The sequence below is a fragment of the Triticum aestivum genome, chromosome 5A (assembly GCF_018294505.1).
Source record: "Triticum aestivum cultivar Chinese Spring chromosome 5A, IWGSC CS RefSeq v2.1, whole genome shotgun sequence".
In the NCBI taxonomy this organism is placed as follows: Eukaryota; Viridiplantae; Streptophyta; class Magnoliopsida; order Poales; family Poaceae; genus Triticum; species Triticum aestivum.
In genome coordinates this window covers 473,822,376-473,836,722 of record NC_057806.1, presented here as the reverse complement: position 1 = coordinate 473,836,722, position 14,347 = coordinate 473,822,376, and the positions used below count along the sequence as shown (strand labels likewise).

At 46.4% G+C, this 14,347-nt stretch overlaps 1 long non-coding RNA gene across 2 annotated transcripts; it reads left to right on the top strand.

The window, feature by feature from the left end:
- Window positions 1-3,127: 3,127 nt before the first annotated feature.
- Window positions 3,128-10,647, top strand: LOC123104124 (uncharacterized). 2 transcript variants are annotated; one of them, XR_006450146.1, is made up of 5 exons: window positions 3,128-3,433; window positions 3,522-3,626; window positions 5,108-5,347; window positions 7,511-8,317; window positions 9,556-10,647. It is a non-coding gene; the product is annotated as an uncharacterized lncRNA (long non-coding RNA). The 2 variants fall into 2 exon arrangements; XR_006450145.1 differs by lacking the exon at window positions 9,556-10,647 and having other exon boundaries at window positions 7,511-9,298.
- The last annotated feature ends 3,700 nt before the right edge of the window (window positions 10,648-14,347 follow it).

The window sequence follows — 14,347 nt, the reverse complement described above, 5'->3', positions numbered from 1 at the left end:
TTACTCTTGATGAATACATGTCTTAATGTTTTGCATATTTGTGTTGTAGATCAATGGCATCACCTGCTCAACCCAGTTTTAGGAAAAAAAATCATCGATTTTGAAGATGTTTGAGGATTTGAAAAAATTCATATATTTTTTAAAAAGTCCTTGAATTTGAAAAGAATGCATTTATGAAAAAATACAGAAAAGGAAAAAAGAAAAAGGGATAAGAAAAACCGAATAAAACTGCTCGAAAACTGACCAGCGAACCGGAAAAACCCGATTTGGGAAGCTTCCCAAAACCAGGGCTTCGACGAACATAAAGAAAGGAAAAAGGGAAAAAAAGTCTGTACAAGGGGAAAACTGCCTAGTCATTACTGCGGTTTCCTCACAATGAAGAGGCCGCGAGTTCGAACCTTTTCGTCACACTTCTTTTTTGTTTAAACATAAGAAAAAAAAATGTAAAATGAGCAGGCACATAGCTGAGCAGGGGTGTGCGCCGGTTTGCAGAATGAACAACAACCCGCACTTAGAGGTTGTTTGGGAGCGTTAGCAGCTGATATATATAGAAAATTAGCTTTTTAGCGGACTTTTGGCAAAACCCATGTTACAATCTTTTTTATCAATCACGGATGTATGGAAAATTGCGGTTGGGTTAGGAAAGTAATAAGTTGGCGTTGTATAATTTTTTGTTGGATAGGGATTAGCCTATCGTACATCACGCATGACCTTTTGATGCTTTCCTCATTATGCGTTTGCACAAAAACGTCTCGGAGTTGTTTTTCTAACAACTCAATTTTTGGGTATTATGAAAACCAAGTTTTTCTTATCCAAGAATTATTTAGAAAATACCTTCAACCGGCCGATCGTGTGGGTGCGTCCGTCGGCTCCGTATCCGCCGTTAGATCGTTTGCTAATCAGACGGACAAGAGCAACCCCACGCCCACCTCCCTGTACACAACTGAGCAGTTATTTCCAAAAAAAGAAAATGTACAACTACGTGGCTTTTTTTTTTGCAGCAGCGGTGACTCATCTGACCGGGGGACAATGGAGGCGAGGAATTTCGTCGGGTCCGACGAGGATGGCGTGCAGGTGGGTGGCGGGGACATCCGAGAGCCGTGAGGAGCGACGACTTGTGCGGCTAGGAGGGTGACGACATTGAGGATTCCAGCCGGATCCGACGAGGACGACCCACAGAAAGGAGGTGGGGGCTCGTCTCGGCGAGGTCCGATGGGGTTGATGGCGAGCGTCACAATAGGTACTTGCGACGACAACGGCTCACTATGCTCCTGCGGCGCATGGTGTTCTTCAGTGAAGAATGTTTTCTGAACAAAGGTCTTGTTACAATAGTCAGTGATGTTTGTGAAACAATGTTGTTGTTTCAAAGAGGAACCATACAGAGAGATGCTTTTGACAACGTCATCGATGTTTTTGAAACAAAACTCTTTGTTGCAATAGTCACGATTATTTCTGAAACAAAATTCTTGTTGCAAAGAGGGATAGTATGGCGAGCAACTTAGATGGGACGGCTCGCGAGGCGGGCAACAACTGGTTCTCTAAAAACTAGTTGTTTTAGCACATCTAAAAACTGGGACCGCCTATAAGGTGCGTATATAAGATTTGCGTTTTTATTTTAGCCAGGCCAGTACAGCCTGGGCCGTAGCCCACGGCTACATTCGGCCTGTTAATGCCCAAAGGCCCGCTCGGAGCTGGTTGCCGGTCTCCGACGTTGGATCGAGCCGACGGCTCCTATCGACCAATACCAGCGCCGGGTCAAACCCTAAGCACGCCGGCCATGGCGGTGCGGCAGCCCCGTTCGTCGGAGCAGCGTGCCTGGCCTCAAGGCCGCGCGCTCCTCTGCCGAACGGTGCTAGCCGTGTTGAGCACATGGCGATATCGGAAGCCTGTTCGCGCCGGCGACGTGTGCGGCGCGGGGCCACACAACATTCGCGTCCGATAGGGCGGCGCCGCCAGCCATTTCTTCCCGCCGGCCATCAAGAGAGACGGCGGCGTCGTAGCGTCAGTAGGTAGGCCCCGAATCCCTTTCTCTTCATCTTAATTTCATCATTTTGGGCTTCAAACTTTGGGGGTTTGAATTTGCAAGTTGGGTTTGCCGTCCAGGGTTAGTGTTTCGGATTGGGGAAATATTTTTTGGATTTCCTTCAACATTCAATTCTAACTGAATAGATTAAATATCATAATTATCTTATCAGCACCGACCATTAGCAATTATAGCCTTAACCGAAACAATAAACGACTAAAACATGATCAATGGCTTTAATACTGTATGCCACATCTAGTGCTTAACCATGCAATTATCATAACTGAGGGTAAGGTGGAACTTAATCATGATCATCAACTGAAAGCCAGTAACGTCTGAATGCTTTTAAGCAGTGGGGGTAGTGATCTCGAGGCACCGGGTCAACGGCAATGTGGCTACCCTCGTTGTCAGGCCAGAAGTCACCTGGTGGACTTAGCCCTGCACTATATGTCACTGCTGCTGCCAATGTAGCTGCAACCAGCAAGAAACTATGGTTCCGCTCCAGTTCCTCCTCTTTGTCATGGAGAGGAGCATCTGGATCATCTCTTATGTTGTGCCTTCTGCTGAAAATTTGTGCTATATAGAATCCTCTCAGAACCTCTGGATATCCCTGAAAATTTCTCGAAGCCATCCAGGCGCTAGATGCTGGAAGAACACTACATTAAGTGTGACATATGTGAAGATGCCAACAAGTAATACCCAAATGTAAACGGATGTTCTGACCTCCCTGTATCTCCCAGCAGCATAGGCCCCCATAAGTCCCAGCAGGTCAAGCAACATCGCGAACTGCAGCGAATGGAGCCAAATTGCATTCCGGCACAGCTCCCTGACCAGAAACAGGATCAGAACAGTGAGTGATGTCATGAATGCCGTTGTGTTGCAGTAGAACACCTTGTACCGCTTGGTGTGGCTAAGAAACATGACAATGTCACTGGGAAGGTAGCTGGTTATCTGGCCAGAGCATTGATTACGGGTTGAGCTACTACTCAAGACAGCAACTAGTCGAGACTAGTGGCTAGACTAGTCTATGAGTCACACTCTGGGTGTCGACTAGAAATCTCGTGTAGACTAGTTCGCCGAATCGAGCAGTCGAAGGACCAGTCGTGCACCTTGAGTCGTTCGACTAAAAAAGAATTAGGGATTGGGAGGGGATAAGTGAGCCACCCGCCCAGCCCGCAGCCTGTGGGAGGGAAAATTTCGTCTCCTAGGTTTCCAGCTCGCTCTGAGCTGCCTTGCCTGGGAGTCTGGTAAGAGGCGTCACCTGCACCCATTATCCCACCGGCGCTGCCACCCACCACCGCCTCTCCGCCACTGCGCTCTGGCCCTTTCCCTCCATTGCTCCTGCTCTCCCTGCATCTGCTGGCTACTGGATCCACTCATCCGCCAGGTTGCAGCAAGCAAGCAAGCATAGTAATTTCTCCCTTCTCCCCTTCCCTTCTTTGATTTGATTTCCCCCCTGCCCTCTTCCTTATTTCGTTTTGCTTGCCTCAATTTCAAGACCCTTAGGTCTGAACTGCAAAGTCTACGCCATTGGAGATATCTCCTTCAAGAAGCCAACTAGGAGCAAGGATCCAGCAAGGAAATATGCTTATTGGCCTGATCTGTAAGACAAATTGACCGCCAGTAAGAGTCAAAAGGATATTAGAAAATAGCTTTGGATTTAGCCACTAAGAAATGATCGTGCTTTCATTGAAAAAATAAAACAAAGCAAAGAAACTAATAGTGTTTCCATTCGGTTATTTCTAGTCAATTCCCAACTTTGTGTAACTTTTTCTTTTGCAATCAAAGCTTTGTGTAACCGTTTCAATTAAAGTATCTCTTGCAGTAGACCAGTGTTTTATTTAGGACACTATAAAACCGAGCTCCTTGCCAGCCCTCTCACCGTCTCACGCGTTGAGCAGTTTAGTCCGTTTGATTTCGCATTCTCACAATCCTTGGCCGTCCGATCACAATTCTATTCTCGCCTGGGCCATTTGTGCAATTTCGTGGGCTCATTGATCACAATTTCGAGGGCAGCTACTCTGGAGGAAAATTTGAAGTAAGCTGTTTGATCGGGCCTCTCTTCACCTCAGCCAGCCCGTTTCTGTGGCAGCCCATTTAGCGTGATGAAAATCTGTTCGGGTAGTGTACAGCCGACCGAGCAACTCAGCCCATCAGGTCCTCCTGCTCTGCTCGGGTGAGAAAAACATTCCCACCTTTACGAGTGAGCCGACTCATCTGATGTGCCTCATGGCACGGCAGAACTGCGGTACATGCTTATATATGCCGCTAATAATTCCTTGCCCAGCCATCCGATGGGAGCTGCGTGCAAAACTGGTGGATACGTAAGAAAAATCATTAGCCAAATATAACACTGCCCCGTCCGTTACTCTCGCGCGCCGTGTCGCTGGTTCGGATGTTTAACTGAAAATCCATACGTCTAAATGAAAAGGCACAAGTGTATACTGAACAAGCAAAACAAGGGAAGGTACTCTGAATTTTCTGATCAATGCGGCAGTAGCAGCCATGCGCTAGGAAGACCTACTTCTCAAAGACAAAAGGGACCAGTCTAGGAGTACATTGGCCCTGGTAATTGTCAGTGGTGCTTCGTAATGCATCTGCTCTTTTTTCAGACCAGTCTGGTTCATCTACCTGCAGATTAATGCATTTAGTAAAGGGACCAACAATGTATATTGACTCCTGAAAAATGAACATGTGATTAAAAGGATGAGCTGACACTCTTGCACATCTCTGACACTTGTTCAGGTGTAACTGAAAAGGAATAGCCAGTTACATACTGAACAAAGAAATTCAGACCATGCGTACATAATAATATCACCACTGCTCTAAATCCCAAAAGGCCCAAACACTGAAGCCACATGAAACGGGCGTATATTTCAGAGAACTATATATAGGTACTGTGCGGACTTCACCACTGCATCTAAATCATGAGCACTTCATTTGACAACGATCAAAGCAAGTCTTGATCATCCTATGGTATGATCAGATCAGCTCTCAGAAAGAAATCATACTCTTATACAAGTGTGAGACAGACACAGATATACTACCATTGGATTAGCAGTGAGTGGAATATTTATTTTGCAGGACAAGCAAAGACGACAATCATGGACATCCCTGACAAAAGCTCTTTGGACATGGACAAAACTACCAGTGTGTTCAGCAATCAAATCTTGATGGGAACGAGCATGGATCCAACTTGTGCGTTCAGCAATCAAATCTTGATGGGAACGAGCATGGATCCAACTTGTGCGTTCAGCAATCAAATCTTGATGGGAACGAGCATGGATCCAACTTGTGCGCTCTCCGGAGCAACAACTCCTCCAGGTAACAACATATATACTCCATTTCTATAGCTAGCTTCTGTATTAGTACTCCTCGTTTTGTATTCTGGTAGATGCATGCTCTATCACATGACATGAGAGAACAACACAGCATCTAATCCTACACTAATATAATTCCCTCAGTTTGCAGTGCACCGGTCATGAACGGTTTGAATTGATGTAACTCTAGCTTTCTTTTATTTTTGTGAGACACAAAGCTAGAGTGGCATAGCTAGCTATAAGTCACAGAGGGGCGTGTCTAGTTATTTTTGTGAGTGAGACACAAAGCTAGAGTGATTGAGACACAAAGCTAGAGTGAGACACAAAGCTAGAGTGATTGAGACACAAAGCTAGCGTGAGACACAAAGCTAGAGTGGCACATATGCTGTAGTACATAGTAACACATATGCTAGCTAATTTTTTACACAGCTTTTTACCTCCCATCAATCGATCACTCTGATAAAGCTAGCTAGCTGCTTGTCATTGACAGCATCTTAACAGTGAAAATTTGGAGTTATTAGAATTAAACACGACATATGAGTCCGTGTTGGTTTCCATCAGCTAGTAGGATTGGAGGTCTTAGCCGTGTAGGTTAGATTACTACTCCTAGCTACTATTTATACATGTGTATAGAGCCCCTTGTAAACACCAGATCGTTGAGAAGCAATAAAGAAAGCCATGAGTGATATGCCCCTGTGGCTAACCAAAAAATCTTCCGATCAGTATTTTCTGTTTGCCATCGCCAAGTTTGCCAGTTCTCATCGAGACGTTCTATCGTGATCCAATTGATCCAAACGCTACAGAGGAAGCTTACCGAGGTCAGGTGCACGTACGCAAAGTGTGCTAGTGATACGACGTGTGCTACTGATAAAGAAATCAATTAAGCAGCTTGCTTGCTAGCTTCCAAGCCAGCTTTGCACGAACGTTTGTTTGCTCTGCGTGATTTGATCCAACGTTCTAAAGCAAACAGGAGTTGCAACCTTTTCTCTCCAAGCAAAGTGTGCTATTGATAAAGTGTGCTAGTGATACGACGTTGCAACCTTTTCTCTCCGAACAGGAGTTGCACGTACGCTAAGTGCGCTACTGAAACGACGTGTGCTATTGATAAAGAAATCAATTAAGCAGCTTGCTTGCTACTGTAGCTTCCAAGCCAGCATTGCACGAACGTGTGTTTGCTCTGCGTGATTTGATCTAAAGTTCTAAAGCAAACAGTAGTTGCAACCTTTTCTCTCTCCCCACTCTGTTGCATGCCAGATGGATTCCCACTAAAGAAAAGATGTGTAGATGGATAGATAGGCCGGCATTTGATTCTTGAGTTGCACGTTTTGTTCCCTATACCTTTTTCCTTGGCCTTTCCCGTGTTTCATACAGATTCTGTTGCATGCCAGATGGACTCCCACTAAAGAAAAGATGTGTAGATGGATAGATAGACCGACATTTGATTATTGAGTTGCACGCTTTGTTCCCTATACCTTTTCCGATGGCCTCTCTCGTGTTTCATACAGAATCTGTTGCATGTCAAATGGACTCTCACTAAAGAAAAGATGTGTAGATGGATAGATAGGCCGGCATTTGATTCTTGAGTTGCACGTTTTGTTCCCTATACCTTTTCCCTTGGCCTCTCACGTGTTTCATACAGAATCTGTTGCATGTCAGATGGACTCCCACTAAAAAAATATGTGTAGATAGATAGATAGACCGGCATTTGATTCTTGAGTTGCACGCTTTGGTCCCTATACCTTTTCCCCTAGCCTCTCCTGTGTTTCATACAGAATCTGTTGCATGCCAGATGGACTCCCACTAAACAAAAGATGTGTAGATGGATAGATAGGCCGACATTTGATTCTTGAGTTGCACGCTTTGTTCCCTATACCTTTTCCCCTGGCCTCTCCTGTGTGAATCTGTTGCATGCCAGATGGACTCCTACTAAAACAAAGACGTGTAGATGGATAGATAGGCTGGCATTTGATTCTTGAGTTGCACGCTTTGTTCCCTGTACCTTTTCCCTCGGCCTCTCCCGTGTTTTATACAGAATCTGTTGCATGCCAGATGGACTCTCACTAAAGAAAGGATGTGTAGATGGATAGATAGGCCGACATTTGCTTTGTTCCCTATACCTTTTCCCCTGGCCTCTCCCGTGTTTCATATGGAATTCGTTGCATGCCAGATGGACTCTCTGATGCGGAGCATCCCAAGTCCTACCAAGTGCCAAGTAGACTCATGACACGAGCACGTGCAAGAGCTCTCGAATCAGAGGTGACATCACTCCTCTTGCAACTCCCTTTTGAATCATATGAGACATGGCTACTACCTCAAACAGAGACACTTTGCATACTTAGGTACCAAGGAGTTAGCCATGGAGAAGCTAAGGAGCAAGGGGGATCGGAAGAGGAGGACATACGCGAAGACGGAGAAGAGAAAGGGCAAGACAACAAAAGCCCGGATGATTCGGACCGCCATTCGGACGATTCGGCCGCAGCCCGGACGATCCGAACCACGGCCCGCACAATCCGACTATAGCGTCCTCGACCACAGCAGGCCTCTCCGCGAAGCCGGATCATCCAGATGGAGTCCCGGATCATCCGGACCCAGCCGGACCTCCGGACTCCACTTCGGACATCCGGGCCGCCGCCTACCTCCTCGCCATGTCTGGACCATCCAGACCATCTCCCGGATCATCCGGGTCCCTGAAGCCCGGATTGTCCGGCTCCCCTTCCGGATCATCCGGACCCCCGCATGTGCGCGCGTGTTAGGCCGAGGCCCACATACCCTTTCGTCCCCTTAGCCTATATATACGACTCCTCCACTTTTCTAGGGTTAGCAATGTGATAGCTCATTTTAGAGATAGAGCTTTGCTCATCCACTTGATACTTTCTCCTTCGGAGACCGCAGGAGAAGATCCCCCAAGTGGATTCAAGATCCCTCATGGGAAGACCCCTCAAGACCTCCTCACGGAGAAGAACTACCGCCTCTTGTATCGTCCTTTGTTGCATTTGGATCCTGTATCACTCTTTATGTTCGTGGATCTAGCACATGTGTGATCGTTTCTCGTTGATTTGAGTGTTTCCTCCCTCATGTTTCACCTTGTGTTCTTGGTGTTCTTCGTAGGATCCCCTCCAAATCGTGAAAGACCGGCCATAGGGCTTCCACCCTACATCACTCCCACTAAAGAAAAGATGTGTAGATGGATAGCTAGGCCGGCATTTGATTCTTGAGTTGCACGCTTTGTTCGCTATACCTTTTCCCCTGGCCTCTCCCATGTTTCATACAGAATCTGTTGCATGCCAGATGGACTCTCACTAAAGAAAAGATGTGTAGATGGATAAATAGGCCACCATTTGATTCTTGAGTTGCATGCTTTATTCCCTATACCTTTTCCCCTGGCCTCTGCCGTGTTTCATACAGAATCTGTTGCATGCCAGATGGACTCCCACTAAAGAAAAGATGTGTAGATGAATAGATAGGCCAACATTTGTTTCTTGAGTTGCATGCTTTGTTCCCTATACCTTTTCCCCTGGCCTTTCCCGTGTTTCATACTGAATCTGTTGCATGCCAGATGGATTCTCACTAAAGAAAAGATGTGTAGATGGATAGATAGGCCGACATTTGATTCTTGAGTTGCACGCTTTGTTCCTTATACCTTTTCCCTTGGCCTCTCTCGTGTTTCATACAGAATTTGTTGCATGCCAGATGGACTCCCAGTAAAGAAAAGATGTGTAGATGGATAGATAGGCCGGCAGTTGATTCTTGAGTTGCACGCGTATACCTTTCCCCGTAGCCTCCCCCGATAGAGAATCTGTTGCATGGCAGATGGACTCCCACTAAAGAAAACATGTGTAGATGGATAGATAGGACGGCATTTGATTCTTGAGTTGCACGCTTTGTTCCCTATACTTTTTCCCCTGGCTCTCCCGTGTTTTATAAAGAATCTGTTGCATGCCAGATGGACTCCTACTAAAGAAAAGATGTGTAGATGGATAGATAGGCCGGCATTTGATTCTTGAGTTGCACGCTTTGTTCCCCATACCGTTTCCCCCGGCCTCTCCCGTGTTTTATACAGAATCTGTTGCATGCCAGATAGACTCCCACTAAAGAAAAGATGTGTAGATGGATAGATAGGTCGACATTTGATTCTTGAGTTGCACGCTTTGTTCCCTGTACCTTTTCCCCTGGCCTTCTTCCGTGTTTCATACATAATCTGTTGCATGTCAGATGGACTCCCTCATGTGGAGCATTCTAAGGTCATCCCCATAGACCTATCATCATCTCACCAAGTGCCAAGTGGACCCATGACACGAGCACGTGCAAGAGCTCTCAAAACCGAGGTGACATCACTTCTCTTGCAACTCCCTTTTCATATGAGACATGGCTACTACCTCAAACAAAGACATTTTGCATACTCAGGTACCAAGGAGTTAGCCATGGAGAAGCTAAGGAGCAAGGAGGATCGAAAGAGGAGGACATACGCAAAGACGGAGAAGAGAAAGGGCAAGACAGCAAAAGCCCGGATGATCCAGACCGTCGTCCGGACGATCCAACCCCAGCCTGGATGATCCGGACCATGGCGCGGACAATCCGACTACAACGCCCTCGACCACAGCAGGCCTCTTCGCGAAGTCGGATCATCCGGACCTAGTCGGATGTCTGGACCCCACTCCGGACATCCGGGCCGCCGCTTGCCTCCTCGGCACGTCCGGACCATCCAGACCATCTCCCGGATCATCCGGGTCCCTGAAGCCCGGATCGTCCGGCTCCCCTTCCGGATCATTCGGACCCCCGCCTGTGCGTGTGTGTTGGGCCGAGGCCAATGTACCCTTTTGTCCCCTTAGCCTATATATATGACTCCTCCACTTTTCTAGGGTTAGCAATGTGATAGCTCATTTTGGAGATAGAGCTTTGCTCATCCACTTGATACTTTCTCCTTCGGAGACCGCGACCTTTATGGAGAAGATCCCCCAAGTGGATTCAAGACCCCTCACGGGAAGACCCCTCAAGACCTCCTCATGGAGAAGAACTACCGCCTCTTGTATCGTCCTTTGTTGCATTTGGATATTTTATCATTCTTTATGTTCGTGGATCTAGCACATGTGTGATCGTTTCTCGTTGATTTGAGTATTTCCCACCTCGTGTTTCACCTCGTGTTATTGGTGTTCTTCATAGGATCCCCTCCAAATCGTGAAAGATCGGCCTTAGGGTTTCTTTGTTCGCTATACCTTTTCCCCTGGCCTCTCCTGTGTTTCATACAAAATCTATTGCATGCCAGATGGACTCCCACTAAAGAAGAGATGTGTAGATGGATAGATAGGCCGGCATTTGATTCTTGAGTTGCACGCTTTGTTCCCTATACCTTTTCCCCTGGCCTCTCTCGTGTTTCAGACCAAATTTGTTGCATGCCAGATGGACTCCCACTAAAGAATAGATGTGTAGATGGATAGATAGGCCGGCATTTGATTCTTGAGTTGCATGCTTTGTTCCCTATACCTTTTCCCCTGGCCTCTCCCGTGTTTCATACAGAATCTGTTGCATGCCAGATGGACTTCCACTAAAGAAAAGATGTGTAGATGGATAGATAGGCCGGCATTTGATTCTTGAGTTGCACGTTTTGTTCCCTATATCTTTTCCCCTGGCCTCTCCCGTGTTTCATAGAGAATCTGTTGCATGGCAGATGGACTCCCACTAAAGAAAAGATGTATAGATGGATAGATAGGCCGGCATTTGATTCTTGAGTTGCACACTTTGTTCCCTATACCTTTTCCCCTGGCCTCTCATGTATTTCATACATAATCTGTTGCATGCCACATGGACCCCCACTAAAGAAAAGATGTGTAGATGGGTAGATAGGCCGGCATTTGATTCTTGAGTTGCACGCTTTGTTCCCTATACCTTTTCCCCTGGCCTCTCCTGTGTTTCATACAGAAACCGTTGCATGCCAGATGGACTCCCACTAAAGAAAAGATGTTTAGATGGATAGATAGGCCGGCATTTGATTCTTGAGTTGCACGCTTTGTTCCCTACACCTTTTCCCCTGGCCTCTCGTGTGTTTCATACAGAATCTGTTGCATGCCAGATGGACTCCCACTAAAGAGAAGATGTGTAGATGGATAGATAGGCCGACATTTGATTCTTGAGTTGCACGCTTTGTTCCCTACACCTTTTCCCATGGCCTCTCCCGTTTTTCATACAGAATCTGTTGCATGCCAGTTGGACTCCCACTAAAGAAAAGATGTGTAGATGGATAGATAGCCCGACATTTGATTCTTGAGTTGCACGCTTTGTTCCCTACACCTTTTCCCCTGGCCTCTCCTGTGTTTCATACAGAATCTGTTGCATGCCAGATGGACTCTCACTAAAGAAAAGATGTGTAGATGGATAGATAGGCCGGTATTTGATTCTTGAGTTGTACGCTTTGTTCCCTATACCTTTTCCCCTGGCCTCTCCCGTGTTTCATAGAGAATCTGTTGCATGGCAGATGGACTCCCACTAAAGAAAAGATGTGTAGATGGATAGATAGGCCGGCATTTGATTGTTGAGTTGCACGCTTTGTTCCCTACACCTTTTCCCCTGGCCTCTCCCGTGTTTCATACAGAATCTGTTGCATGCCAGATGGACTCTCACTAAAGAAAAGATATGTAGATGGATAGATAGGCCGACATTTGATTCTTGAGTTGCACGGTTTGTTCCCTATACCTTTTCCCCTGGCCTCTCCTGTGTTTCATACAGAATCTGTTGCATGCCAGATGGACTCCCACTAATGAAAAGATGTGTAGATGGATAGATAGGCCGGCATTTGATTCTTGAGTTTCACGCTTTGTTCCCTACACCTTTTCCCCTGGCCTCTCCCGTGTTTCATATAGAATCTGTTGCATGGCAGATGGACTCCCACTAAAGAAAATATGTGTAGATGAATATATAGGCCGGCATTTGATTCTTGAGTTGCACGCTTTGTTCCCTACACCTTTTCCTCTGGCCTCTCCCGTGTTTCATATAGAATCTGTTGCATGGCAGATGGACTCCCACTAAAAAAAATATGTGTAGATGGATAGATTGGCCGGCATTTGATTCTTGAGTTGCACACTTTGTTCTCTATACCTTTTCCCCTGGCCTTTCCCGTGTTTCATACAGAATCTGTTGCATGCTAGATGGACTCCCACTAAAGAAAAGTGTGTAGATGGATAGATAGGCCGGCCTTTGATTCTTGAGTTGCACGCTTTGTTCCCTACACCTTTCCCCCTGACCTCTCCCGTGTTTCATACAGAAAAGAAGGTGATACTTCCGTTTTTCTTTCTTCCTTTTGCTTGTGCAGCAGAGGGGCCTGGTCGTACCACGTACGGAAAATCAAGATCAGATATGCCTACCGGCCAGGTGGCATCAAATCCTTTAAGGTCCTCGTTTTCCACAAGGGGGCCAGGTGATCATCATACCTTGTGGACAATGCATGTCCATGATCATATGCTTTGTCATGGTGCAATAGCGATCATTCCTCCTTCGATTTCCCGCATGCATGTATCTTTTCGACGTACGGCTCCTTGTGTTTGTAAAGGTAACCGAACTTGGACTTCACCCTAGGACGAACGTAAAGCCGTACGTCGGCGATTTGTCAACCGGTCGACAACAGAAGATATATGAATCTAGAGATTAATCAGATGCAAACTCGTGTGGCTCCCGACCCATATGCACGTACCATTAAAGTGGAGGAGAGGGAACCAGAGCTAGAAGATGAGAAAGCAAAAGAGGCAGGCATGCGGTCGTTGATCTAGTCTAGGAACAAAGTGTAAAAGGGGCCAGGGAAGGAGAGACAAAGCATATCAAAGTCAGATAGCGGGAAATTTTCTGTGAATGATATGCTTGCACTTTGATAAAGCATGATGTGCACCAGGAGCATGATATCAAAGGGAGAAACAAGGTGCGTGCAAGTGTGCTTGCGTGGTACAGAGAGAGATGGATAGCGAGATAGCTAGGTAGACTTTAGCAAAGGCAGGCAGGACAAGAGCATGCAAGCTACTCCCTCCGTCCCATAGTTAGTTCAGTAGCGATCATTCCTCCCTGTGTCTGTAAAGGTAACCGAACCTAGATTTCACCTAGGATGAATGTAAAGCCGTATGTTGGCGATTTTTCCATTCGGTCGGCAACAGAAGATATATGACCATCTAGAGATTAATCAGATGCGTACTCGTGTGGCTCCCGCCCCATATGCACGTACGATTAAAGCGGAGAGGAAAAGGAACCAGAGCTAGAAGATGAGAAAGCAAAAGAGGCAGGCATGCGGCTGGGGAATTAAAGTAAGACGAAACCACCGTTGATCTAGTCTAGGAACAAAGTGCAAAAGGGTGCAGGGAGGGAGAGACAAAGCATATCAAACTCAGATAATAATGGATAGCGGGAAATTTTCTGTGAATGATATGCTTGCACTTTGATAAAGCATGATGTACACCAGGAGCATGATATCAAAGGAGGAGCATGCTATCAAAGGAAGCGACAAGGTGCGTGCGTGGTACAGAGAGAGATGGATAGCGAGATAGCTAGGTAGGCAGGACAAGAGCTTGCAAGCTACTCCCTCCGTCTCATAATATAAGATCGTTTTGCAAGCTAGACAAGGTGCGTGCAAGTGTGTGTGAGTGGTACAGAGAGATGGATAGCGAGATAGCTAGACAGGCTTTATCAAAGGCAGGCAGGACAAGAGCATGCAAGCTACCCCTCCGTTACATAATATAAGATCGTTTTGCAAGCTGTTTTGGCTTACAAAGCGATCTTATATTATAGGACGGAGGGAGTAGTTAGCTTGCCTGCATGCCTGAAGGGCTTGCAGCTATATGCATTGGTGCCCATCGATCGCTTGCTTCTGGTGCACAACACACACGATCGAGCTTGAAGACTGTGTGTGTATGCGTGCATGGCATGCTGCCTGATGAGCTAAAAAGAAATGTCTCATCTTTTTGTTATGCCGGCCAAAAGAATTGAAGGTGTAAAGTTGAGATGCTTATGTTACATACATATATGCGTGCAT